We start from the raw sequence: 25894 nt of genomic DNA on the forward strand, positions 1-25894 counted from the left end.
TCTTCTCAGTGCCTTGATTCAAGCAATTTCTTTTATCTTTTTCCTATCAACCAATCTAAATTCTACATTTCCTTTTTTGTCCTTTGACAATGTCTTCCCTTCATTTACATGATTTCTAGCTTAAGATTTTAATTTCATCATTGAATCCTTGGTTATTAATGGTGAATTCTTTATCATTTTGTTTCATATTTTCCTCCTCAGTAATGTTGTGATTTTCTTGACAATAGAGACTTCGTAATTCGCACAATCATGCACAGCTCTTGGCACCTCTTAGGATGAATGTGTTTGGTTGGCTCCATGGCTCCAGAGGCCTGGCCAGAATTGTCTAGATTACAAAGATGAACTCTGACTGGGTGAAATGGAGCTTGTGCAACAGGAATCCTTGAAACCAGTGGGAGGGACAAAATGGCCTCTGACAGCAAGGCCTTTCTAGTTAATGCCAAGTTGAATTTCATACATTGCTCAGACCATGTAGGTAAAACTGCAAAGTCAAAAATCTCTGATGTTGCAAAGCTCCGTGTAACTGGTATGCCGTAAGTATAAGCCAGATGTTGGCAGGTATATGTGACGAGATCTGAGCTTCAATTCTAGCTTTGTTTCCAATTAGCCTGGGTAATATTGAGCAAGCAATTTACCCTCTGTGGGTGTTAGTTCTTCATCTGTAAAATGAAAAGATTGGACTCCAGATGATATTAAGGACTAGATAATTCAATTATAAAATTACGTGATTCTATTTCAAAATCAATGAAATGGCTGCCATAGCCTTCGGAGTTTTTAATATACTCTTCAGTGGGATAAGATTTACCAGTTTTTCGTGTGTAGTTAGGAACTCTTGCTTTCAGGTTTTTTGGCATTTACACTTTTCTTTTTCCCAATTTGTGTTGAAGTGGATGGACAGATGGTTTATTAGGCTTTCAAATGCTTGTAATGCTGTTGTTCAATTTACAGTGGTTTTAAACTTTGAAGGTCCACATAGAGCCTGGATTTTGTTTAGCATGGAGATAGTTTTAACTCTTCAATTTAAGGATAATAATGTTTACTCAGATAAGTTACAGCAACTTGTGGATCCAAAGGGCTAATCAGTTTCCTTTATTTTAGTATGTTTCTTAACTCATTTCCACACCAGAGTCTAACTCTTCCAAGTTGCAGTTTTAAAAGCCAAGTTATCAGACTTCTAGTTACATTCGTAGGTTTTGCCTTCTCACTCATTTAACTCACAACCTCATTCCAAATACAAAATCCTTTAATTCAGAATCACAGAAAAGACAAATCCCTCACTTTACAGGTAAGAAAACAAGAGACCTATGAGGTCCCGGTGCTCTTTCTGCTAATATAATAAAGAGCTGAAGTGAGCTATGGTTGCAGGAAAAAAACAAAAACAAAAAAAGACCCTCCCCCCCCAAAAAACTTGTGAATTATAAGCCCCAATAGAAACACCCATTCCTTGACATTTAAGTGTCAATTAAGAGAAAGTATAGATGGCAGGATCTATGAGAGTAAAAGATGGTCACCCCTGCTATCGCTTTGCTTTGTGATTTGTAATTACTTAATGTGACTCTTCATCTAAGTGGGGCCGCGAATATATAATTCTTGAGCACCCAAACTGCTTCTGGTATGAAGTAGCCAGAACCGAAAAGATGCGCAAAATGTGGGCAAAGGAAAACTTGGTAAGAGGGTTCCAAGAGGGGAACCAGAGGGGGCGAAATTAGGACGCACTGGCAAAGCACGCGCCGACACAAGAGCACCACAGGAGGCTGAGGTGGCGGGGAAGAAGCCAGGTCCACACGGAGGCCCTGAGGCTCCAGGAGGCCAGGGAGAAGAACCGGGACGGTGAGAGAACTGACCCGCTGAAAAAACCGCAGGAGGAAGCCGGGGCTGACCTAGTGAGCAGCGAAGACCTTCCAGAAAGAAAGAAGGAGCCAATGCGAGCTTAGAACAAGCCCACGGTAGCTGGGAAAGTACAAACAAGCTGAAGGGGCAGACGGCGGGTATTGACGAAATGCAAAAGGAGGTGCGGGGCGTTTGGAAGCGAAGCGAGGCCCTCGGAGTGGGCAGGTGAGACGAGGATTTGTGGCGACGAGCAGAGTTAGGCAGAAGCCGCTCCCGTGGGCTGGAGCGAAGACTGACTCAGGCCCGCGTCCGCAGCATCCGGGCCGCGCATGGGGCGGAGCGTCGGACGCAGGGGCGGGCCGAGGGGCGGGGCCTGCGCCTGACGCGCTTCAAGGCCGCAGCGGCCGCGGTTCGGGAGGGGCGGTGGCGGCGGCGACCGCGGGGGAGGGGCACGGCGTCAGTGCGTCGCCGGCTGGGCCGCGCCGGTGGCCAGGAGGGAGAGACAAGGAGGAGGAGGAGGAGGAGGAGGAGGTGAGTAGACTCCGGGCTGGGGAGCCGCGCGGGCCGGCGGGGGAGGCGGGGAGCGCGGCCCCTCCCCTCTCCGGCGCCCGCCTCGCGGGGCCGCGCGGCGCGGAGTTCCCAGAGGGACTGCGGCGGCGGCGGCGGCGGCGCGGGGAGCCGGGCGGGGGGGCGGAGCTGAGGGCCGCGCGGACGGCGCGCTTCCTGGGCGCACGCGCTGCGCTCCCATCTCTGCTGTCTGCCCCGCGCCCCGAGCGGGGCACACACTTCAGTCCTGCACGCTGAGCCTTTCAGATTTCATTTTCTTGGGTTCTGCACCTCGTGCGCGCCGGCTTCCCGCAGTCTGGCGCGCCACTGCTTTGCGCCGCCCGCGAGGGGCGCGTGGGGCGCGTCACCTTCGCGCGGGGAGAAGGGAGGCCGGGTTCCCAGAGTTGGCCAGAGTAGGCGGAGGGGCCTCCTCGCCGACCGCGAGACTGCCAGGCCGATTGTCCCTCGCGCCGCCCTCGTTCAGGCCTTGGTGAAGGGACCCTTTGCGCCTGGCCCCATTATCGCCCTCACTTTCCTGACCTCACCAGCTCCTCCGTCCCCTGTGTCAGCGGAGACTGAAGACTTCACTCTGCCCTCCCAGAATCCCTCCTGTGAGGATCCAGTCGGTCTGTTCGGGTGGAAAGTCTGAATTTAAGTCGTAAATCCAGCCATGTACCCAACAGCGAGGTTGCAGTACCACGTTAATTTAACCTTCAGTCCCAAGGGCGTTTTTTTTTTTTTCCTCTCCTAGATACAACTTTTAGAGTTTTCTGAGAACTGTATTGCATTAGATTATCTTTGAGATAATTCTTAAGTTAGCGCCTTGAGGGAGTGTGACTGGAGGTTCAAAGAGGAGGCTTTACACTTTTTCCTTCACCTGTATCACAGTTTGAAATGGAAAACGTGAGTTGATGGTGATTTTCCACATGAGGTGGGTTTCAGAATGCAGCCCCCGTGTGCTGTGGCATGCCTTGGTTATTTGGTTTTACTCCTGAAGTTGATTTTAAAGCTCAACATGGTGGTCAGTAAAGGAGCTACTGAAAAGTCCAGTATAATTCAATAGAGCTGTTTTATTAGACTCTATTAACCTGTTTAACCTGAAGCTAAAGCATGGCAGGAGTTTCATGTAGGAATCACATAACCAAGTTCAGTATTGAATTTTAATTAGTGCATTCCAGGTCTGAAGTGGAATAGATTCTTCTCAGCTCCCACTCCCTATTATTTTATATTTTCCTTAGGATTTTACATTTAATGAAACAGTTTTAGTATTGAAGGTTGGCAGAGTACCTTTTTAATTATGAAACTTTCTTCGACAGACTTGAAAACCGAATAGGTAAAATGTGAACCATACTGAGATAAGGTTGGAAACAGTGAATATTATAGCATTACCAATTTGAGAAGTTAAGATGGCTTCTTTACTCCCGTTTTGAAACCGTTTTTGACATTTTAATCTTATGGCCCATAGAAGTACAGAATTTTCTATTTGGAAGAGACCTCGTCAGTTTAATGCAACCCTATTATTTTACAGAGTGAAATTAATCAAAGAAGTTTCTTGAAGAGATTTAACAGTAGCTGAATAGAACTAGTAGACTTAATTAGCTAAATACTTAAGTAGATAATTCAGATCTTCCCAGTGGATAGTCTTGTACCAAAATTTGTTTTGATTTTGGTATCTTAAAAGAAGCCAAGTAATTACTAAATTTCCATTTTTTCCTGTTTTGAGTAATTGCTTTAATTTGGGATTTGGACCCATTAGAAGTCAATGATACAAAGTATTTATAGTTAAGAACTGTTTATATTTATCAGTTGAAACAGTACTTTCCATTTTATTTGAATTTAGTAACTATTTTCATTTCAAGAATGTTTACCTGTATTAATGCTGATGGTCTGTGTCAGTCCTAGGAGATTGGCATTTCAAGAGTCTTACTGTGGTGCATATAACCTTCCTATTAGAAGTAAAGGCCCTATACACATGTGATAGCCAAATTCCTGCATTCCCAGCATCACTTTTCTTAGTGTTCCTCAAATGCAGAAGTCCTTTGCATCTCTACACCACAGTTTTTAGTATAGGCATTTAGTAAATACTTCTTGTGTACACTTTCCCTTGTGAGAGATTAATGAAAGATGGACCGTGTTTTATCTGTGTATGCCTTGTGTCAAGTGCAGTGGCTGCTCTGTAAATGCTTGTGGTCTTGGGCTTAATCAAAGTTAAGGAGGTAGCAGAGTGGCCGGAAAGTCATGAATTGTGATATTGTAAACTTGAAATTCTTCTTCTTTTTTTTTTTTTGATGAATCAGGTGCTGAGGCTGAATTCCATATTGAAAGGTAGCAGGTATCAGATGTTTTAGAAAAATTGATGGAAGAAATTTAACATTGAGAATTTTGTCCCTTAACATGTTACTCACTGTGAAATTGTGAAAGGACATCATTATTTACATCTTTTGATAGAACATCTCAGTCAAGCTAAAATATTTTGAATTTTCCACTGGAGCAAAGTTTGACCATCGTGAATTAAATGATCCTAATTGTTAACGTAGGTCCATTTTAAAGCCTTGGTTTCACTTTATAAGGATATCTTTTTTAGCATATAGATCTTTGTAAGAAACATGATTTTGGGAGTTCAGACTGCCCTGGAAACTACCCTGAAATATTTTAAATAGTTTTAGATTATATTTGATATGTCATACTTCATGGTGATACTGTAAAAAACAAACAAACATTGTATTTTCTTTTTCTATAAGTCTTTTCTCTTTAATAGATCAGACTAGCATGTTTTGTTTATTTTAAAAAAAATTAGCTGAGGAAAATTGTCAAGCGTTTCTTTTGGAAAGTACCACTACTCCACTCTGAATGAATAACCTTGGCATATAATATTTGGACAAATGCAGGGCCAATTTCATAGAGTGATTCCTATTTGAATATGTACAGTCATATAAATAATAGCCTTCACAGGGACAGCATCTTTTGAATACATGCATTTTTATTTCTACTTGTACTATTGCTGAAAACAATTGTGCAATAGAGTAGGGTGGCGTTTATAGGGAGTGAATAATTTTGCATCTGTTATTGCTGGTTCTTGTGTCAGTCCTGGTCTATCTGGCCTATCCGCTGCCAGTGCTGTTTCTCCCATCCAGTTCTTAAATTGATTTTTAAGACTGAAAATACATTAAAACCCTCATTCCCTTCAGAGTTGGGATCTGGAATTAATTCTAGTGCTCTGAGCTTTCATTGCTTACAGAGATATGGTGTCTCACTGACCTTTGGCATCTGTGCAGTTTGACTCTGAGATTATGAGATTTTCGTTTTTAAAAACCCTTTACTCATCAGGAGTTTTGAGCTATATGGCATAAATATCTTAATGAAATGTGTGTGAAGCATCTAGAATATATCAATATAGGTTTAGATGGAATTAGGATACAGAATAAGACAACTAGTAAGAAATATCAAGAATATATGGTCATCTTCTCCCACACTTGAAGGTCACACTTGTCATTTCAACAGACAGCTTTTTTTTTGGAGTATTTATTTTAAAAGTAACCAGATAAGCAATCACATAAGTCCACGTAATATGTTTCTTGTCTGGTTTCTTTTTGTATTCCAGATCACCTGTGGACCTGCACCCTTGTCTTAAGTCAATTTAAGAACTTTTAACAGTTTAGCTATCTCTGTTCCCTTCCCATCCCTTCTCCCCTCAGGGAGTAGGGACCTGTTCTTGTCCACAGTGGATGTTGGGGTCCTACTTCAACCAGGGCAGAACTCATAGATCCAGGATACTCTGATACTGCCTTCTGGACTCACTCACTGGATTGATCCCTTGGATACTAAAGACAGGCCAGCCGAGAGCTGGGCTCTTTGGTTATTATAATTTGAGCCCTTTTTGAGCCCAACTTTTCATTTGCAACAGGAACTTTAGGACACCCAGGATTCATCCATTCATTATTACTCTCCTCTCTTTCCTAAGTACTTTGCTGTTGAGTTCTCTGCCTTCTTAGCTTAGACACTTAGTGGGTGATTTTCATTCAATTTCAATAGTAGCTAATTATTTTCAAATGTTTTTCTACCCATGTCTTGTCTTTTTTTGAGCTTTCATTTGATTTATAACTTTCAAAAGTATAACATTTATATAAATATGTAAAGTATAACATCTCATCTGTTATACTTTCCCATAACATGTTCATTATCTGTCTTTCCTTTTAGTCTGTGTATGGGAATGTTGGGACCAAATCTGTGCTGTTTGCGGTAGTGTCCTCTATACTCAGTACAGTGCTTGGCACATAGCAGGTAATAAATATATATTGATTAGATATAAATTCATCCTAATAATAAGTCTTTTACCTGTTGGGGAAATCAGTGTTCGTATAGAAATTTAGAATTCATACAAGATGTTTATACATTTCATTGCTATCATTAGTACTACAGAGTCTATGTATTTTAAATTATAAGCATGTCCATAAAAAAAAAAAATCATCAGTCGTGTGGCAGGGAATTTGAGAAAGAAAAAGTATGTAATTTTCACCATGTATTGTTAAGAGTTGCACATATAAATTTTTCTTGAGTTCGATTAATATATATTATTTTATATTTCGTACACATAGAAGTTTTATGGCACTATAAAGAAGTGAGTTTAATAGCCTATTTTTGTTCATTAGTAATTATATAACTGAAGAGTAAATTCTCATTAAAAGGCCCTTAAATGCCTGCTCATAAAAAAGAGAGACCTCTTTGATTTTGTTCTCCATACAATCCCAGTTATTGTATTGAGGCAAGTCATCAAACTCTTTAGTAGTCTAAACCTTTAATTTGGTTTCAGAACAGTAGTCATGTATTGAATACCCAAATTACCATGTCTTTAACAAGTAATGCAAACACTCTGTATTAAAAAGGTAATGACTATAACTTCTTGTAGAATTTCTTGTGCTAATTTTTTAAAGAGGGCTTTTGAACTAAATTTCCCGTGAAGGCCAAAATCTCATACTTTTAATGATAGTGCAGTATATATGTATGTGTGGAGGAGGGGATGGTAATTTTTGTAGTGGTATTTTTAAGTGGACACTTTACTAATTATGTTGAGGTAAATAAACACTTTACAACTCTAAAAGGAAAACTTCAATTATCTGAATTAAATGAGGTACATGAAATTAATTCAGATAAGTGGGGGAATCCTTAGTATAAATGATGCATGTTGAGGGACGTGACCTCAGTCTTGATTTTTTTCCCCTCTGTATATCTGTCAGCTGCTTTCATATTACTAGATTGATTCCTTTTGGTCATGCTAGGAATCATTGTTGGGAGGAAGTAAAGTTTGCTGATTGGTTTTGTTGTTGTTGTTGTTTTCCTTTGCCGTAGAGGGAGTCCAGAATGTGGTATTCTGTGACAAGTATAATTGCACATCTCTCGCTTGTACTGCCTGCCCTTTTAGGTGGTACACCACAGCCTTCCATTTTGTCACCTTCCTGTAAGATGTGTTTGGGGACTCCTTGAGAATACAATTTGTTTGAAATTAAAGCCACACTCTTCTCAAGATGTTTTCACTTCCTAAAAGTCAAGTTATAACAAGTTATAAGTGTGAATGGAGCTGTATAAACTTTGATTCCTTTCTTGATCCCCTTGGGGTTTAATATTAAGCAGTGTCTTGCAAGGTAGGTCCTTAAAATAGAAACTATTGGGACATAACTTATCCCTGACCTTTACAGATCCTAACTTAAAATGAAAATTTTGCTGATCTATTAGCATTTAGGAAAGTTTTAGGAAAATGATTTCTGCTGCCATTTACTAAGGTTCGCAGCATCCCTGGGCTTCTGGCATCTGAAAACTATTTTGTAAACTGTAGATAGCCTGTGTAACTGTCATGACAGATTCCTCTAGGCTTTTTTTGTTTTGTTTGGTTTGGTTTTGCATATCTCAGCCCCAGAAATGTGTGCTGATACCTATAAATTTTTTTTACTATTTTCAACATTACCTATAGCTGCTTTACCTTAAAGCACCTGAGAGCATAACTTCTTATTTGCAGCATGAACCAACTTCCTTTACACCCCTTGGTCTTTGAGATACAAGATGGTTCATATCTTGATTGCCTTGGGTGGAGTGGATATATTATCAGCAAGCTCTGTAGCCAGACCTGAGCAATTCCTAGGCCATTGTCTGAAACCTTCTTGAATATATGCAGGTTGTGTGATTGAAGAGTTTAGGCTTCAGGGTCGGTTCAAATGATTTTGACTCTGGTATTTACGAACAGCTTGTCTTTGGGAGACATTAGTTACTTCTCTGGGTTTTAGTTTCTCATCTGTAATGCTGGGATATCCTGTGGGTGTATTGAGTATTTTTTAAAAGTAATCTTAGTTACAGTGATAGGTTGTTATATGCAGATAGGTGTTTAATAAGATGAATTAATGAACAATTTACCTAGATTATAGACTGTAAAAGGAAGTGGATTTTGTGCCATTTGATAACAGATAATCAAATTAGCGAAAATTTTCTAAATAGGGGTCTTGCTCAGATGACATTAAAACTATTTAAAACGGTTGTAGCCATCAATCTGTATACAAAGGATATACTGATGTGTGGTATAGAGAGGCAGAAATATGCAGTATATTCGTTGGAGTAAAACAGTTGGATTTGTATGTAGGTGACCCAACAGTTGGGTCACCTTGGACAGGGTACTTTACTTTTTAATTCAGTGTTTTCATCTGTAAAATGGGTAATAAAAGTATAAAAAATGATAAAGGATAAAAATGATAAAAAGTTTGTTGAAAAGGCTTCAGATGAGATATGCAAAATACTTAGTAATAACTGAATCCATAAATATTGATATTTGTTATGGTGACCTTGAACAAGTGACTTCCCTTCACTTCAGATTTTCTTATCTGTGGCATGAATATATCAGAGAACTCATAGAGGATTAAATGAGATAATACATGTAAGTGCTCATTAAATGTTAATTGCTACTGTTATTTGCATTATTAATCCAGTTGAGAACAAATTAGATCAATTTTGATTTAAAATAAAAGATTTTGTTCAGCTTTTTAATGTATTTATGTTGGGGGGTATTTAGTATGGCTTTGGGGATGGCAAATTGTCATTCATAGCTTTCAGTGTTTCCTTAAGACAACAGTTCTTAAATTGTGTATAGACCTGTAAGGATTACTGAAACTTTCACAGGGTCCACGTGGTTAAAGCTATTTTCACAGTAATAATAACTTTTTGCCTTTTCCACAGCTTTGACATTTGCTCTGATGACAGTAAAGCATTGGTGGGCATTTTAATGAATAGTAAATAGCATTGGCACCAAACGTACTAGTATTCATCATATTCTTTACTGCCATGCGTTCATAGTTTAAAAAACAAAACAAAACTAATTTCCTTAAGAATGTCTTTGATGAAGAAGTAAAAATTAATTTTATTAAATCTTTATTCTTGAGCATACTTCATTTTAATATTCTGTGTGATGAGACGAAATATACAAAAAGCACTTCTGCTACATATCCAGAGTACATTGGTTATCTCAAAGAAAACTCAGTGATTTTTTTATGCATTCCTAGCTGAACTAACCACATTTTGCATGAAATGTCGTTTTTACTTGAAAGAATAACTAACTACCAGACAAACTGATTATTTAGATTTAGATATTTGGGAGTCATTTTCTACAAAAGGAACAAAGTGAGCTTGCCATTTATGGGAAAACAACTGATAATATTTGTTGCCAGTGATAAAATTTGAGCTCTCAAGTGAAAATTAAAATTTTGGTTAACTTGTGTTACCTGCTGTGCTCTTGTCAGCTTCCCAACACATAAAGATTTTTTTTTGATGGAATGGATAGTGATATTAAGGAAAGTGAGTTTTTGCTATGGTAGTAATAAATTAATTATAGCAAGATTTTTATATCTTTATAACTCAATAAACCAATAGTTTCAAAGTGATCAATGTTCTAAAATTATGGGTAAAAGACTGTTATAAAAAGCAAGTAACAATACAAAATGTTTATGTGATTTTAGATTCCATATTATAGTTCTTAAACTACTTGTCAAGTGTTGGTGTATTATCAAAGAACATCCACAGTTATCTGAAAAGGCTATTAATATTAACATACTTCCTTTTTTCTCACTACATATTTGTGTGGGGCTACTTTTTTTTTCATGTAATTCAGTCAAAATAATGTATCATAACAGATAGAATATGGAAGCAGATATAAAAATCTAACTGTCTTTTATTAAGTTAGGCATGAAAGAAATTTGCAGAAGTTCTAAAACAGTATTTTTTTATCATTAAGCTTTTTTTGTTTGTCTAGGGAAATTTTCATAAAATGTCATTAAATATGTTATTAAAATTTTAATGAATTATTAAATAATTAAACTCATTTAATTTTTAATATGGTAAATATTGGTAATTATAACTCACATTAACAAAAGCTCTTGGGAGTCCTCAATTTTTGAGAACACAAAGGAGTTCTGATACTAAAATACTTCAGAACTCTTTAAGGGAAGGAGGCTAGATTCATCAAATGAGTGAAGTTCTGAGGTTTATGAGTATTTCTTTGGAATATGGACTACATGCCTGTAGTTTCTTTTCCTGGTTGTAAGGTCATATCACTGGACTTCCATGTCGTTACCCAAATGGGCAGAGGGTTTCCTGTGTTTTCACAAAGATTTTGTTTTTATTTAAGTTGATGCTACTTATGTGGTTGCTATCCAGAATTGAGATATGGTTAATGGGCATCCCAGTCACTGTATTGGTTATGAGCTATTCGCGCAATTTTCAGAGTTCACCATGGCAAGTTACTTCAAGGTTGTAGTAAAGTTCACTTTGCTAAAAATAAACTGCCATTTTCTCTGAAGCCTTTACACTCGGCTTAATCTGTCTACTGTAAAGTCTTCCTAATATTTCATAGCTATTTTCTAGATAGTTCACAGCTTATGAATGTGTTTGTGAGTTAGTTATTTGCAACAACATAATATGAATTACAGTTGGATTTTATAGTGCCGTTAATAGTATGGGCATAGTCTTATTGTGGACTGTTAGCATCGTCCTGTGGGCATTATATTTTGACTCTTGGAAATCTAGCCAAATATGTTTCTCCATTGCAGTCCAACAATGACAGGAAACTCCCCTTCCTCCCTACAGTAGAAATAGGAGTGTTAAAACTTTAATGGAAGCAAGAGGTACCTCATTCTGAAGCCATGCTCAAGAGACACGGGTGTCTTAGGCACCCCAAGTAGGTAGAGGTCAGTGGGTAACACTCTTAAGATGAAGCAGGTATAGAAACTAGCAATGGTTGAGGGAAAAGGAGAAGGAATGCTGCTTGAGGGTGATATATTCCCTTTTAGGGCAGTTGGTAAAAAGTAAGTGATGTCTTACGATGGGTAGTACTGGGTGGGAAAATCCATCTGTATACAGTTTTTTGTGCTCTTACATTTGGTTTTTGTATGAACTGAGCTCAAGAAACAGAATGACAGGCCAGTTGGGAAGATTGATCTCATAGATTTATAGGTCACAGGTTTTAATGTAAAAGGAAATTGATCAACTCTAGGGACAGTCATGATGGGAAAAAGTAGTGGAAGCCAGGAGAGCGTTGGAATATGCAAGCTATTCACAAAGATCTCAAACAAATTCATATTACAAGGTAGCTGTTAGTTGATGATTAGCTCACACAGTTCAGTCCAAGATTGCTGTGATTCAGCCTACTGCCCTGGGGTCTCTGGCAGGATATATAGACCTTTATTACTGGTATCAGTACAGGAAGCCTATTATGGAAAATGGTTGATATAAAGCAGAAATCCAGAACTAGGAGAACTTGGAGACACAGAAGAGATGAATGTGGGAGAATCAGAATTCAACCTGAAGCTGAGGTCCTTGTCTTCTTTCTGCCCAAGGGCAATTTTGGCCCCTTGGATTGAGGCAAGGCTGAGCCATGATAGAAAATAAAGTTACCGTAGTCATATGCACTGGAGTGGTGGCCTACCCAGGAAAACCAGTTTGTTGTTTAATGATGGGGATACATTCTGAGAAATGAGCTGTTATGTAATGTAATTTTGTTATGTAACATCTCATTTCCAGGTACACACCTAGGCTATTGCTCCTAGGCTAGAAGCCTGTACAGCATGTTACTGTACAGAATACTGCAGGCAATTCCAACACAGTGGTATTTGTGTCTAAACATATCTAAACATAGAAAAGATACAGTAAAAATATAATGTAAAAGATAAAAAATGATATACCTGTATAGGGCACTTGCTGTGAATGGAGCTATTAGGACTCAGAGTTACTCTGGCTGAGTCAGTGAGTGAGTGAATATGAAGATCCAGGATATTACACTACTGTAGACTCAATAAACACTGTACACTTAGGCCCCACTAAACTTATTAAAAATATTTTTCTTCAATAACAAGCTTACTATAACTGTTTAATCTTTAAAATTTTTAACTTTTTTACTCTTGTAATAGTACTTAGCTTAAAACACAAACACACTGTAATCTATATAAAAATATTGTTTATATCCTTATTCTGTAAGCTTTCTTGTTATTTAAAAAATGTTTTTATTTTAATTTTTTACTTTTTCAAACATTTTTGTTAAAAACTAAAAGACACACATTAGCCTAGACCTACACAAGGTCAAGATCACTGTTAACTTTCTTCCACCTCCACATCTTGTCCCACTGGAAGATCTTTAGAGCAGTGACACATATACCTGTCATTTCCTATGATAATATTGCCCTTTTCTGAAATACCTCCTGAAAGATCTGTCTGAAGCACTTCTTGATGAGGTGTCCCTCTTTTCAGAAGTATGTCCATGTCGGTTTGCTTGGTTTGTTTCTTTCTTTTTTTTTCCATAGTGGATTTGCTCCTAAGTAGATAATGCACCACGAACATTCCTCTCTATCAGTGAAAACTTTTCGGTGTTGGGGTCCACCATGTTTTCAAACTTTTTAAGGAGTTGTTGAGGTCGGCAAAAGCTTCTATTAACCTCTTCACTGAATCTTCTTGGGTTTTCTTCTTATGGGCCACTGTCGTGTGTGAGGTCTTTTTGGCCAAAATGTCGTTACGTGGCCCCCGACTATTAAACTAATGGAAGTAAGGCAGGGAACAACTAGGTCACTGTACTCAGGTTCTTCATGTAAGAGGCACTAAGTATCCTATTAGTTACCCACTAAATGTCCTCTGGGCCAGGGGTCAGCAAACTTCTTTAAAGCATCAGATAGTAAGTATTTTGGCCTTTATGGGTCACATAGTCTCTGCTGCACCTACTTAAACCTGCCATTATAGCATGAAAGCAGCCATAGAAAAATACGTAAATGAATGAGTAGCTGTATTCCAATAAAACCTTATTTATGGAGATTGAAATTTTGTGTAATTTTTGCATGTCACAGATTATTAGTGTTTTTAAAACACTTTCCAACCATTAAAAATAGACAATTCATTCTTAGATCATGGCTGTGCAAGAACAGGCAGTGGGCTGCATTTGGCCCATGGGATCTAGTTTGCTGACCCCTGTTTTACATAAGTAAATGACTTTCAGTTATACAGAAAGCTAAGCATAAGTAAAATAGATGTTCGTCAGGACAATACTGTTGGTGACACTGTCTTGTTTTATAGGTGACAAAGATGATAAAAAATCCATTCAAGAATTTAGATGTGACATCTGCAGCAGGTTCAGATCTCAGCTATAAGACAAACTGGATACTTCGTAAAGATTTTCGTCTTATGCACAGAGAGCCAAAATCCATTAACTGAAATTTTCTGGGTGAGCTGCCTGCTGGGTCCAATGATGCACTAGTATACAAAGAAGTCGAAAAAGAAGGCTCGTGTATTCTGTTGATGACTGGCAGAGTGTGACACCAGTATGCCGTCAAGCCCTACTATGAACCCAAGGACATTTTCACTAAATAAGAATGACTTTTTGGTGTGGTGGGGGTGGTTGAAGTAAATTTGATCTTTATTTGGGGAATGTATAATGTTTTATTCCATAATATATAGTAATTATTTTGGTAATCAATCTTTTAAGTTCTTGTCCATTTATGGAACTTACATAGTTATCACTTTTTATCATTGGGTTCTATTACTCTAAGGGAAATGCTGTAAAGAAAAAAATCTGCTTAACCTAAAAAAGTTAACTTAAAAAGGTTAATTTTAAGGACTATAATTTTCACATGTGTAATTTTACTTAGGAGATTCTTGAAATTTTGCTCTCTCCTCAAGCATTTGTTCCCAACCTTTTTGGCACCAGGGACTGGTGCTGCTATGAGAATCTAATGCCTGACAATCTGAAGTGGAGTTGAGGCGGTGATGCTAGCGGTGGAGAGTGGCTGCAAATACATACGAAGCTTCGCTTGCTGGCCCACCACTCACTTCCTGCTCTGTGGCCCTTTGCCGAACAGGCCATGGACCGATACTGGTCCACAGCCAGAGGTTGAGGACCTGTGCCCTAGAGTATTTAAAATGTTTCTATTTATAAAAAGCTATTGTATCCAGAATTTTCTAGGAAAACATCCTTTTGTGTAGGCTCCTGAACTCAATAGTAAATAGAAAATCATACTATACAGTATTAATGTACATGTAACAGTTAATAAATTAGTGATTGTTAATTAAAAATAACTAATAAATTAATATTTTCAGATCTGTTAGCTAAATTTATGTAAAATGAGTTCAGAAGCGGGTGTGAACTGGAAGTAAACCTATGAAAACTGAAACATCAAAATATTTTCTGAACCAAATGAACATTTTATTTGGTTAGAGTTCTTGCTTTTGGCCTATATCTGTTTAAGTTAGTAATAGAGGATTTGAAAGCAGTGCTGGGAGGTGGGTAGATTCTCTCAAAGTTAAATTGCAGTTCTTCCTCAGTGAATCTTTAACTTTTTTTTCACCTTAGCATTCATCAAATACTCTGGCAGCCCAGGCTATAAAACATAGATTACATTTTATTTAGTTCATATAGCTCATGTAAAAACAAAAAAAGATTTCCTCATGATTTACCTTGAAATCTGTATTCAAGGCCTATACCATTCAGTTTATCAGTGTGCCCCTGTCGTTGCACATTTTTGGTCATAGTGCAATGCAACTAGCATAGCCATTCTGCTAGGAAAAAGATCTGCAGGTTTTTGAAGAGTGGAAGTTACACACATCTAATTTACAAGTCAGATTAGAGATCAGAATCGTGCGATAGCTTTATGTGGAATTGATTTCATTTCATGGTTTTTAAGCTATTTTTTTCATTGAAGCAGTGCCTATGGCTGAAAGGCAGGTGTGTTGTAGCATTTGAATGCCTGAAACTCTTTTGAATCTGGAATGAAAGGGGGATGTCCTTAGATGTTTAGATCCTAAGACTCAGGGATTTTGAAATGAAATACTCTGTCATTCATCCTTTGTGCCATAATCGAACTGCCCTATGGATTTTATTTGGGACTATTGTGATTAATATTTAGAAAACTTCACCATTTTCAAACATAAGATACTTAAAGAAAGACGTGTATGTGTGTGTGTGTGTGTATGTGTGTGTGTGTTTGTGTGTTTAAAACAGGAAGCACCATTTTATCTTATAACTAGTATGTATTTAATAACATGGATTTAACATCGATAGTATTAAATCAGGAATTCCATTGTGGTCTTCTGGGCAGAGAACATTAAATAGAGCACTTTGTAGATTGCCATTATTATGTTTTTCCCTAAAGTAAACCTTTTTCAAAATAGAATGTACAGAAGAATGATAAATACAGCGCGATAGGTTATAGTTATTATTTTACCTGTTCTTATTAAACTTGAGAAGACATCTCATAAAAATGAGTAAAAATACCTAGTTTATTGCAGAAAAAAGTGCTATTTATTGGAATTCGAGAATGTAGTTGCAGAAAAGTATGTTAATTTTTTAGTTGGTTCTTGTGCCAGTAATTGATTTGAGTATAATCAGGAGAAGAAGAAAATCCTGGTGTTTAAAACTAGTTTTGTATCAGTAGTCAAAAGACTATTTAGTTTAATCTGCCTCCCCACTCCTTTCGTGTGGTGAGTTTTCATAAATTGATTCCTGAGATAACAAAACATTGGAATTTAGAGAGTTGTGGATTCATCAGTTACATCTTTTTGTCCATTGACTGACATAGGACTTGTTTAGTTATTATATTTATAGGACATGAGAAAGGTAGTGATCTTGACTTTTCATGGACTTCAAAAAAGACTTTTGAAGAAGGATTAAGGTAAGGATGTAGTAGGCATACATTACTGTGTTTATTTTAGTAGAGCAGTGACTGTTCAGGTGGTTTCTTCCCCCACTGTCTTTCCCCCTAACTTCATAACCAGTGGTTAAAACTGCTTTTCCTTAAGGTGAGTGGGAGGTAATTTTGTGAATGGAGAAAGCGAAGCTATTTTAGACATTGGGGAATTAGTGGAATGTAAAAGAGAGAATAAGATTTTAAATGTGATAGATAATAGATGACTACTTTTTTTTTCTGATTGATAAGGATGCTAGAGTAAGACTAGCAGTGGAATAATGGTTTGCTATTACCACATACTATTGAAAACCTCCTATGTAGTAGATATTAGTAAAACACTTCGCATAAGTTATTTCTAATTCTTTCCACAACCTTGAAAGAAGGTACAATTATTCCAATTTTCTAATGAGGAAAGTAGAAGCTAAGTAATATACCCAAGGTCTTGAATAAGAAGTGAAGATAGAGTCTTACAGCCTGTAGCTCATTTTGTGCAGGGAACTTTTCTTTCCAGTGATTGTCTGATAAATAAATAAATAAAAAGTAATTTGAATGGCTAATGCACTTTATGGGAAAATTTTAAGACTAATGGTTTTTAACATGACTGACTTCATGTTCGTTTTACAGAAGGGTGCTTGGGCCTCCTCGGAGAAAGCAGTGAGGTGATATATTTGACAACATTGTATCTAGACTCTGCAACTCTTCCAATTGTCTTATTCGTTGCCTTTGATATAGTTAGTATAGTATTGTATAGCTGTATTTTCAGATGTAAGTGATGCCATGATACAAAATCCATGAAGAGTGGGTGATAAGGAGCTGCTATCACAGTGACTTAGATACAGTAGATCAAAAGCTGAATTAGATAAACTCCAAATAACATATGTAGAAACAGTTCTTGAAAGCAGTCTGATATAGTCAGAGGTAACTACCAAACAGTTCGGTTCAGAAATGATAACCGTGTTATGAAGCCCGTTAAAATGAGAACTAAATGTTTACAGGCATGTACAAGTGGAGGTATGAAGCCTGAACAAAATATCATCTCCTCGGAAAGGACACATTTAGTCATTTGGATGGGAACAGTGCCTTAGCAGCAACATTTTTAAATGTAAAAGATAACTGTGCAATAAGGCTTTGGAGTCAAATGATCCAATATGTTTTTTTAAGGTATAGAGTGAAATGATAAGGGGTCTTTGGCTTTATCGTTCACTGGTCCCATGGAGAAGTGAAATAATAAAAAAAACCTAAAGTGGCAGCATGATGAAGTAGCTGAAATGTGAGTACTCTGGCATCTGCGGGATGTTGTAATGAAGATAGGAAAAAAATTGAAATTATTGAACTCAAAGTGTTAGAATTGAAAATACATTTTTTAATTGCTTGAAAATATAGAAAAAAATTAGCAAACAGGTCATAGGCAAACAAAGCTGTTGGACAAAAAGAAATAAGGAGGGTTATTCAAGAGTGAAGTGGTTGTATAATATTTCTAGATCGAGTTTTTAGCTAAAAAAAGGAGAAAACTTAGGTAGATCAGGAAAAGTGATTTAGAAATAGGTATTATTGAAATAGGGTAGTATGCACATCAAAGGTTGCTAGTAAGTGGAGTAAATATTGGATAAGTGGGGAAAAAGTTATCTTTAACATGAAGTTGTATTCATATTTTATGATACTCAAAAGTGACCACCTGTTTCAGGTCATGACCTTCCAAGAAAAGATATGTTGATTACTCCCATTCATTCTTTGAGCCTTTGTGAATGTTGCTATAGGCTAAAATTATCCTTGTATCCTTGTGACTTTGGGTAAACATGTTGGACTTGGATTTGTGTTTCAGAATCTGAATTAGTTTATAAGTTTATTATGATTACCAATATGCATATTGTTAACCAGCTTTTGGAAGATTACATTTTTACATTAACTGATTATCCTTAACATCGTTCAAAAGTAAGATACCAGATGCGATTTAAATGAGTTTTGTTGGTTATATATAAAAATTCATTTTTAAATAAACAGTTAATGAATTTTGATATGTGTGTAGATTCATGTAACTACCTCTCATTCAAGAAATAGATTAGTTTAACATCCAAAAGTTCTTTTATGCCTCTTACCAATCAGTCCTTCTCTCTCTTCCCTATAGACAACCACTGTTCTGATTTCTCTTTCCATAGATGAAGTAAACTTTTCCTTAAACTTTATATACATGGAATCATAGAGTATATACTGTTTTGTACCTGACTTCTTTTCCTCAGTATAGTTATTTTGAGATTTATCCATGTTTTGTGTAACAGTGGTTCATTCTCTTTTGCTGCTTTACCACCATTTGTTTATCCGTTCCTATTACTGGACATTTGATTTTCTTTTCCTGGTTTTTGGCAATTGTGAATAAAGCTGCTATGAACATAATTTTTGTGTGTCTTTTTGTGGGCATATGTTTTAATTTCTCTGAGTTAAATACTTAGGAATGGAATTGTTCTGTCAAGATTTGTGTGTGTTTTAACTTTAGAAGTTTATGTTTATATGTATAATTTTTTCAAAGTGGTTACACCATCACCACCATACATTTTTAGTTCAAGTCTGTAAATCTCTCTAGTTTGTTCTAGGTATAGATATTGTAATAACTGAAATCTAGTAAATAGTATTATGATTCATCTATTTTTTAAAAAATCTTAACACTTTAGTCCAAAGCCATGCCACACTGAACGTGCCTGATCTCATCTGATCTCGGAAGCTAAGCAGGGTCAGGCCTGGTTAGTACTTAGATGGGAGATCACCTAGGAAGACCAGGTGCTGTAGGTGTTAAGTAAACAAACAAACAAACATAACACTTTATAGTATATAATGACTTAAAAAGATACAAGTTTCCCCTGCTATCCAAAAGTACAGCGTTTCTATGAAAACTTTCATAGGCCGGAATGGAGTAAAGTGAAGAAGCAGTTACCATTAATTTAAAAGCAAAAATCCTCTTTAGATTTCTTTTGGTTAGTGAAAACAGATGCTGATGTAGGTATTATAAAAGTGAAGCGGCATAAGCAAGCTTTCAAAAAGTGGGGATTCCTGTATGCAATTATTGACTTGGTTTGTTGTACAGAATTTTATTTTTCATTTTTTGTGGGTATCATGTTTAAATCTGAATTTCAAAGTGGAAATTCTCCATTTATGCTGTGACTCATCATTAAATATATGTATAATTAAATGAGTTGTTTGAATATGAACAATATAGTGATCTACTAAGGTAAAATTAGACTAGATGATAAGCAGTAGCTATAACAGGGGAAGTGCACCTAAGATAATGGGATGACAACTAGCACTTGTTTCAGGATTTTAGCTAAAGTTCCAAAGCTGAAAATAAGGGTCAATAAGTATCCTTACATTCTAAGGAAGGATGTGGGGCCTAGTAAAAGAACTGCAGTACCCACTTCCATATGTAAGAGAAATTGGAAAAGGGGTATTACAGGTTTTATTCAGGTGAAGAATTGTTAACCTAGTGGGTTGTTACGTGACATTTCAATTTTTTCCCCAGAAGGACCTTTTGTTCTCAACTCAGGATTTAGGCATGTCTTGCAGAAGTGTACGTTGGTATTTATAATTTCTTGTCTGGTTGTTTAATGAGCTACACATAATCTTGTTTCTTGATATTGCAATCATACTTTCTAGAGAGTTTTTGAGAGAGCATATTTTTTCTAGAGTTTGGAGCATTCCTGAACATAGACTCATTTTTGGAGCAGAAAAGAGTGTCTGGAACCAGCGAGGTGGCGTGTTGAGAGAGGGCAGTAGTGCAAAGAGTTGACATTTGTCCATCTGGTGTGTTAAGAAGACATTAATTTTGTTTTGTGGACCAAGTAGACCCTATGAGAACTAACCAGGTTTGAGTTATCTTGATGGATCCTGCCAAGGATCTTGTCATATGAGGGGACTGTGGGTGGGATAGTAAGAGGTCAGTCTGAGAATGAATCGCCCACACCAGGGAACTATGCAGGCTGAAGGGATCAGCCTCTTTGCTTGCTATAATTTAAGGCCACCCTGCCTTAATGACCTGTATTATACTGTCCAAACTGGGCTTTTTTGAGAACGAGAGAAGTGCTGTCAATAATTACATAAGGATAACAGATTATCCTGCTACCACGCCATCTAGTAAAACCACATGGAACTAGGCACACAGAACATTTGTCCCTCTTCCTCTGCCTAACCTGATCTGCAGGAACCAGAAAACGAGGAAAGAAGTGGAGAAAAGTGAAAGAGCCACAAAGAATATTGAAAAACAGGTTATTCTTTCTTTTGGTTGACCCTGGTTAGGTGGGGGTGCAGTGATGCTCTTTGAATAAGATATGAAATTGAAGGGTTAAACTGGACTAAACTATATTTTACAATATTTGAAAGTGACTGAGAAGCAGTAGGATTTTTCTGGGATATTATGGAGAGATGGGGAAGTGAGATCCAGAAGCTTATGTTCGAAGTAATGAAATGTATCCCACTGAATTCAGTATATTTGATTGTTAGTTTAATAGAATTTAGTTGAACAAATCTTTAGTTTATACCTATAATCTGATGTGTAAGATACTATGTTAAGCATTTTAGGAAAGGCAAAGATGACTAAGATTTTCTGTCCTCGGGGAGCTTCTGTTTTAGGGTATATAGCCAACCTTAATCCATGGTATAATGATATATGTTCCCTAGACGTGCAAGTGGCAATGCTGTGGAAATGTGGAGAAAAGTGAATACCACTGGGGTTCATGGCACGCTTTCGGGAGCATGCTGAGTTTGGGCTGAGCCTTGAAGGAAAAGAAGGAGATCAGCTGGGAAGAAAGGCATTCTAGCATGAGGGAATAATCAAAGGCATAGAATATGGAATTAAGAATGGGTAGACTGGGAAGAAATAATGCTCACTCACACTGAAAAAAACTTTTTTTAGAGTGGTTTCAGCCACAAGTTAAGCATGCTTGCCCATGTTACAATTCCGGTTGAAGTGTGGTATTTTTACATGTCATTTTTGCATTTCTTAGTTATGTACAGAGTGTCTTCCTCTATGAGATACAGTGTGGAAATGTTATTCACTTTAGAACTTAGATGGTTATATACATCAAAACCAAACTTTTAAGTCTAATCACAAAGTCTATTACTTTTCTTGATTTAAAACAGTAAAATGTAGAGAAGATGATAATTTTTACATACAAGCCTAAGAAGCATTTGGCATTGCAATTAGTTTCATAACAAGTGATTGTTTTTTAAAGCCTTCCCAGAATAAGAATGAGTATCTTGATGCTAGTGTCACTTTTAAATAGCTGTAGCTCCAGGAATGTGTCTGTTCACATTGTTATCTTAAATATACACCTTATCTATCCATATTGCTGTACTTCAGATGTGAAAGTAAAAATAAAGGTGTGAAGTGCCTAGCAGACTTGTATGGATTTATGTAAATTAGAAAACACAGGAATGATCCATTAGTGCTGAGGGCCTAATGCATTAAATTCAAGTAAGGATGATTTCTTAAAAATTTTGCGTGCGCGCGCGCGCGCGCGCACACACACACACACACACACACACATCATACCCAGTGATTTACCTTGAAAAAATATAAGAGCTTTTATTTTCTGAACTCCAGACACATATCCAAAGGTCTTATGATACCTCCATATGGATATTTAAAGGGTTTAAATCTAAAATAGTCAAAACTCAACTGATTTTTTTACCCAAACTTGTTTTATATTTAGTCTTCCCTAAATTAGTGACATGTTCATCTGTGTTACTCAGATCAAAAACCTTGGAGTCAGTCATCCCTGACTTATCTCTCTCACATCCACACCTCATCTGTCAGTAGTTCATCTTGGCTTTATCATCAAAATACATCTAGGATCTGAATATGATCACGTCACACCACCTCCACTACTACCTGGTCCAACCCATTATCATGTCTTAATGGGATTGTTTTAATAGCCTCCTGCTGGTCTCCCAGCTTCATCTCTCAATCCTCAACTCCTAACCCAGTTGTTTAATCTCAGTGCAGCAGGCAAGATAATCACAGTTAAAATATACATGAGGTCCTGTCATTCTTCAGTGTAAAACTACAGTTATTTCCTTTCTTACAGTAAAAGCTAAAGTCTTTGTAGCAATCTGTAAAGCTGTATATGAGATTGCCACATTGGCAGCCTCATCTTTTGACTGTTTTACTCTCCATTTGTAACTGACACTACAATGTTCCTTAAATAGCTGGCCTCAGGGGCTTTGCACTTGAGTTCCCTCTGCCTAGAATGCTCTTCCTCCAGATAACTACTTAGCTTATTCTCTAACCTTTCTTGGATCTTTATTGAAATGTAACATTTCTAGTGAGACCTTCCTTGACCATTTTATTTAAAAATCCCCTCCCCCCAGATGCTTAGTTTTCCTGTTAAGCACCTTCTGAAACTATGTTTTAGTATTTTATGGTCAGTCTTTACCTGTTAGGATGAAAGCTCGATGAAAGCAGGGGATTTTGTTTTATTTACTACTACTGTATCACCATGCTTAGAATAATTCCTAGCATGTAGTTGGTACTTAATACATAATTTATTTGAATGAATGAAAGACAAAAGATTTGTTGAGGGGTTATAGCTGTAGTAAAACTTTATGTGCCCTCTATTGGCATCTTTTGACAGTGATGTTTCCAAATGTCTGACTACTTCTTCTTTTTTAATTTTTAAGTAAAATATTGGCAGTATAAGTTATATAAAAGGCACTTACTTTAAATGTACAGTTCAATGAGTTTTGACAGATATACATATATATGTAACTGCTACCACAATCAAGATATGGAACATTTCCATCACCTCCAAAAGTTCCCTTGTGTCCCTTTGCAGTCACTTCTCCCTCCCTCCCTCATCCTAATTGCTAGGCATCTTGATTTGATTTTTGTCATTATAAATTAGTTTTGCCTGCTCTGGAGTTTCATATAAATAGAATCATACTTTTTTACGTACTCCTTTCGGCATTAACTTTTATTGTATATCTTAGGAGTTAGTTCTTTTTCACTGCAGAGTAATGTTCATTGTATAAATGTGCCACAATTTGCTTTAACATTTACCTGTTCCTGGATATTTGAAAGTTTCTGATTTATTCCTGTAAGTAATAACACTGCCATGAATGTTTGTTTACAAGTTTTTCTGTATATATGCATTAATTCGTGTGATTTAGAGACCCAGAAATAGAATTGGTAAGTGTATATTTAACAGTAAGTATATATTTTGTACTAAGAAACTGCAAAACCCTTTTCAAGTGATTGTGCCATATTCCCAAGCAAGTGTAAAAGTTCTAATTACTCCACATTCTGGCCAGCACTTGATGTTACCATTCATTTAAATTCAGGCATGCTAATGGATGTATAGTGTTATCTCATTGTGGTTTCCTTTGCATGTCCCTGATAACTACTGACCTTGATCTTTTCATTTACTTGTTGGCCATTTGTTTATCTTTTGTGAAGTATCTGTTCTAATCTTTTACCCATTTTAAAAAAAAATGGATTGTTTTCTTGTCTTTCAGTTATAAGTTTATCACATATCAGAATACAAATCATTTGTCAGACATATTTTCTTCTAATCCGTAGATTGTCCATTGATGGTATCTTTTGGAGAACAAAAGTAGTAGAAAAACCAAATGATTCTTCGGAAACCTATAAAATTTGTTAGAAGAAATTAAATAAATAAGAATGTACTCTTTGTTTGTGTATCAGAGGAGTCAATAGTGTTAAGACGGCAGTACTCTTCCAAATAATTACAGATTTAAGGAAATCTCTATCAAAAATCCTTGCTGCCTTTTTTTTTTCAGAAAATGAAAAACTGATCTTAAAATTTACATAGAAATTCAAGATATCCAAAATAGTCAAAACAATCTTGAAAAAGAAAAGTGAAGGACTCATTGGTACTGGTTTAAAGGTAGACAGATAGATCAATGGAATAGAATTAAAAGTCCAGAAATAAACCCCAACATTTATATTTAGTTGATTTTTGACAAGGGTGCCAAGATAATTCAATAGAGAAAGAATAGTCTTGTCAATAAATGGTACTGGGACAACTGTGTGTCCATTAGCAAAATAATAAAGTTAGACCCTTTTCTTACACTATTAAAATTAATGCCAAGTGAATTATAGACCTAAATTCAAGTACTAAAATTATAAAATTCTTAGAAGAAAGCATGAGAGTAAATCTTCTTGTTCTTGGGTTAAGCAAAGCCTTCTTTGAAAAACACCACAAGTACAAATGACAAAAGAAAAAAATAGATGAATTGGATGTCATCAAAATTAAAAACTTATACTTAAAAAGATACCATCAAAAGAATGAAAAGACAATTCTCCAGATGGGAGAAAATATTTGCAAATTATACCTTTGGTAAGGGACTTGTATTTACAATACATAAAGAACTCTTATAATCCAATAATCAAAAGACAACAGTTTTAAAATGTGTGAAGTATTTGTGAAATATATCTATATGTCCCATCTGTTCTTTATTCCTTTTATCTTTTTTTTTTTTGCTTCCTTTGAGATTAATGTTTATTTTTAACCTCATCTTTTGGGTTATTAGCAATATATCTTTATATATTTTTATCTTTAATTTTGTTTCTATAGGACTTATAATAAACATTTTGACTTATCACAGTCTATATTCCAATAATATTATACCACTTTATGTATAATTTAAGGGCTTTACATCAATAATGTGGCATTTCTTCCCACCTGTTCTTTGTAGTATTGTATTTTATTTTCCTTCTGTGTGTAATGTAAAGCATCACAGTATTTTGTACTTTTTTCTTTAAACAGTCAATTTTATTTTAGAGCAATTAAGAAATGAAAAAAGTCTTTTATATTTACCCGCATATTTATCCTTTCTTCTCGTCTTCATTCCTTCATGTAGATCTGTACTTCCTAATAGTGTTTATTTTTCTTCAGTCTGATAAACTTTAACATTTCTCATAGCAAAAGTCTATTTTGAACAAATTCTCACCTTTTATTTGAAAATGTTGTATTTAGCCTTTATTTTTAAATTGCACCCTGACAGTTTTTTTTTTTTTTTTTTCCCCTATGTGTGTCTTGATGTAGTTTTTTGGTATGCATCTTGCTTGAGGTTCATTGAGTTTCTTGGATATGTAGGTTTATAGTTTTCCTCAAATTTGAAAACCTTTAGGTTGTTAATTTTTCAGAACTATTTTCTACTTTTCTTTTTTTGGGATTCCAGTTACACATATGATTGATAACTAGATATTATTCCACAGGCCACTGAGACCTGTAAGGTAGATGCATCATGACATGCCGAGAGAAGTTTTAAAAGCAAGCCTTTATTGGGAGAGTACTCCCGGGTGAGGTTCTCTGGTCCAG

General features: G+C 36.4%; 1 protein-coding gene and 1 pseudogene across 1 annotated transcript in view; both read left to right on the plus strand.

Moving 5' to 3' along the window:
* The first annotated feature begins 2277 nt into the window (after positions 1–2277).
* Positions 2278–25894, plus strand: part of GTDC1 (glycosyltransferase like domain containing 1) — a 355599-nt gene continuing 331982 nt past the window's right edge. The window contains exon 1 of the mRNA XM_036236290.1: positions 2278–2358. The gene's annotated coding sequence lies outside the window, so the exon portion shown is untranslated. The remainder of the gene's footprint in view (positions 2359–25894) is intronic.
* LOC118614869 lies at positions 19234–19352 on the plus strand (annotated as a pseudogene).

This window comes from Rousettus aegyptiacus, unplaced genomic scaffold (genome assembly GCF_014176215.1).
Source record: "Rousettus aegyptiacus isolate mRouAeg1 unplaced genomic scaffold, mRouAeg1.p scaffold_m13_p_2, whole genome shotgun sequence".
NCBI classification, from domain to species: domain Eukaryota; kingdom Metazoa; phylum Chordata; class Mammalia; order Chiroptera; family Pteropodidae; genus Rousettus; species Rousettus aegyptiacus.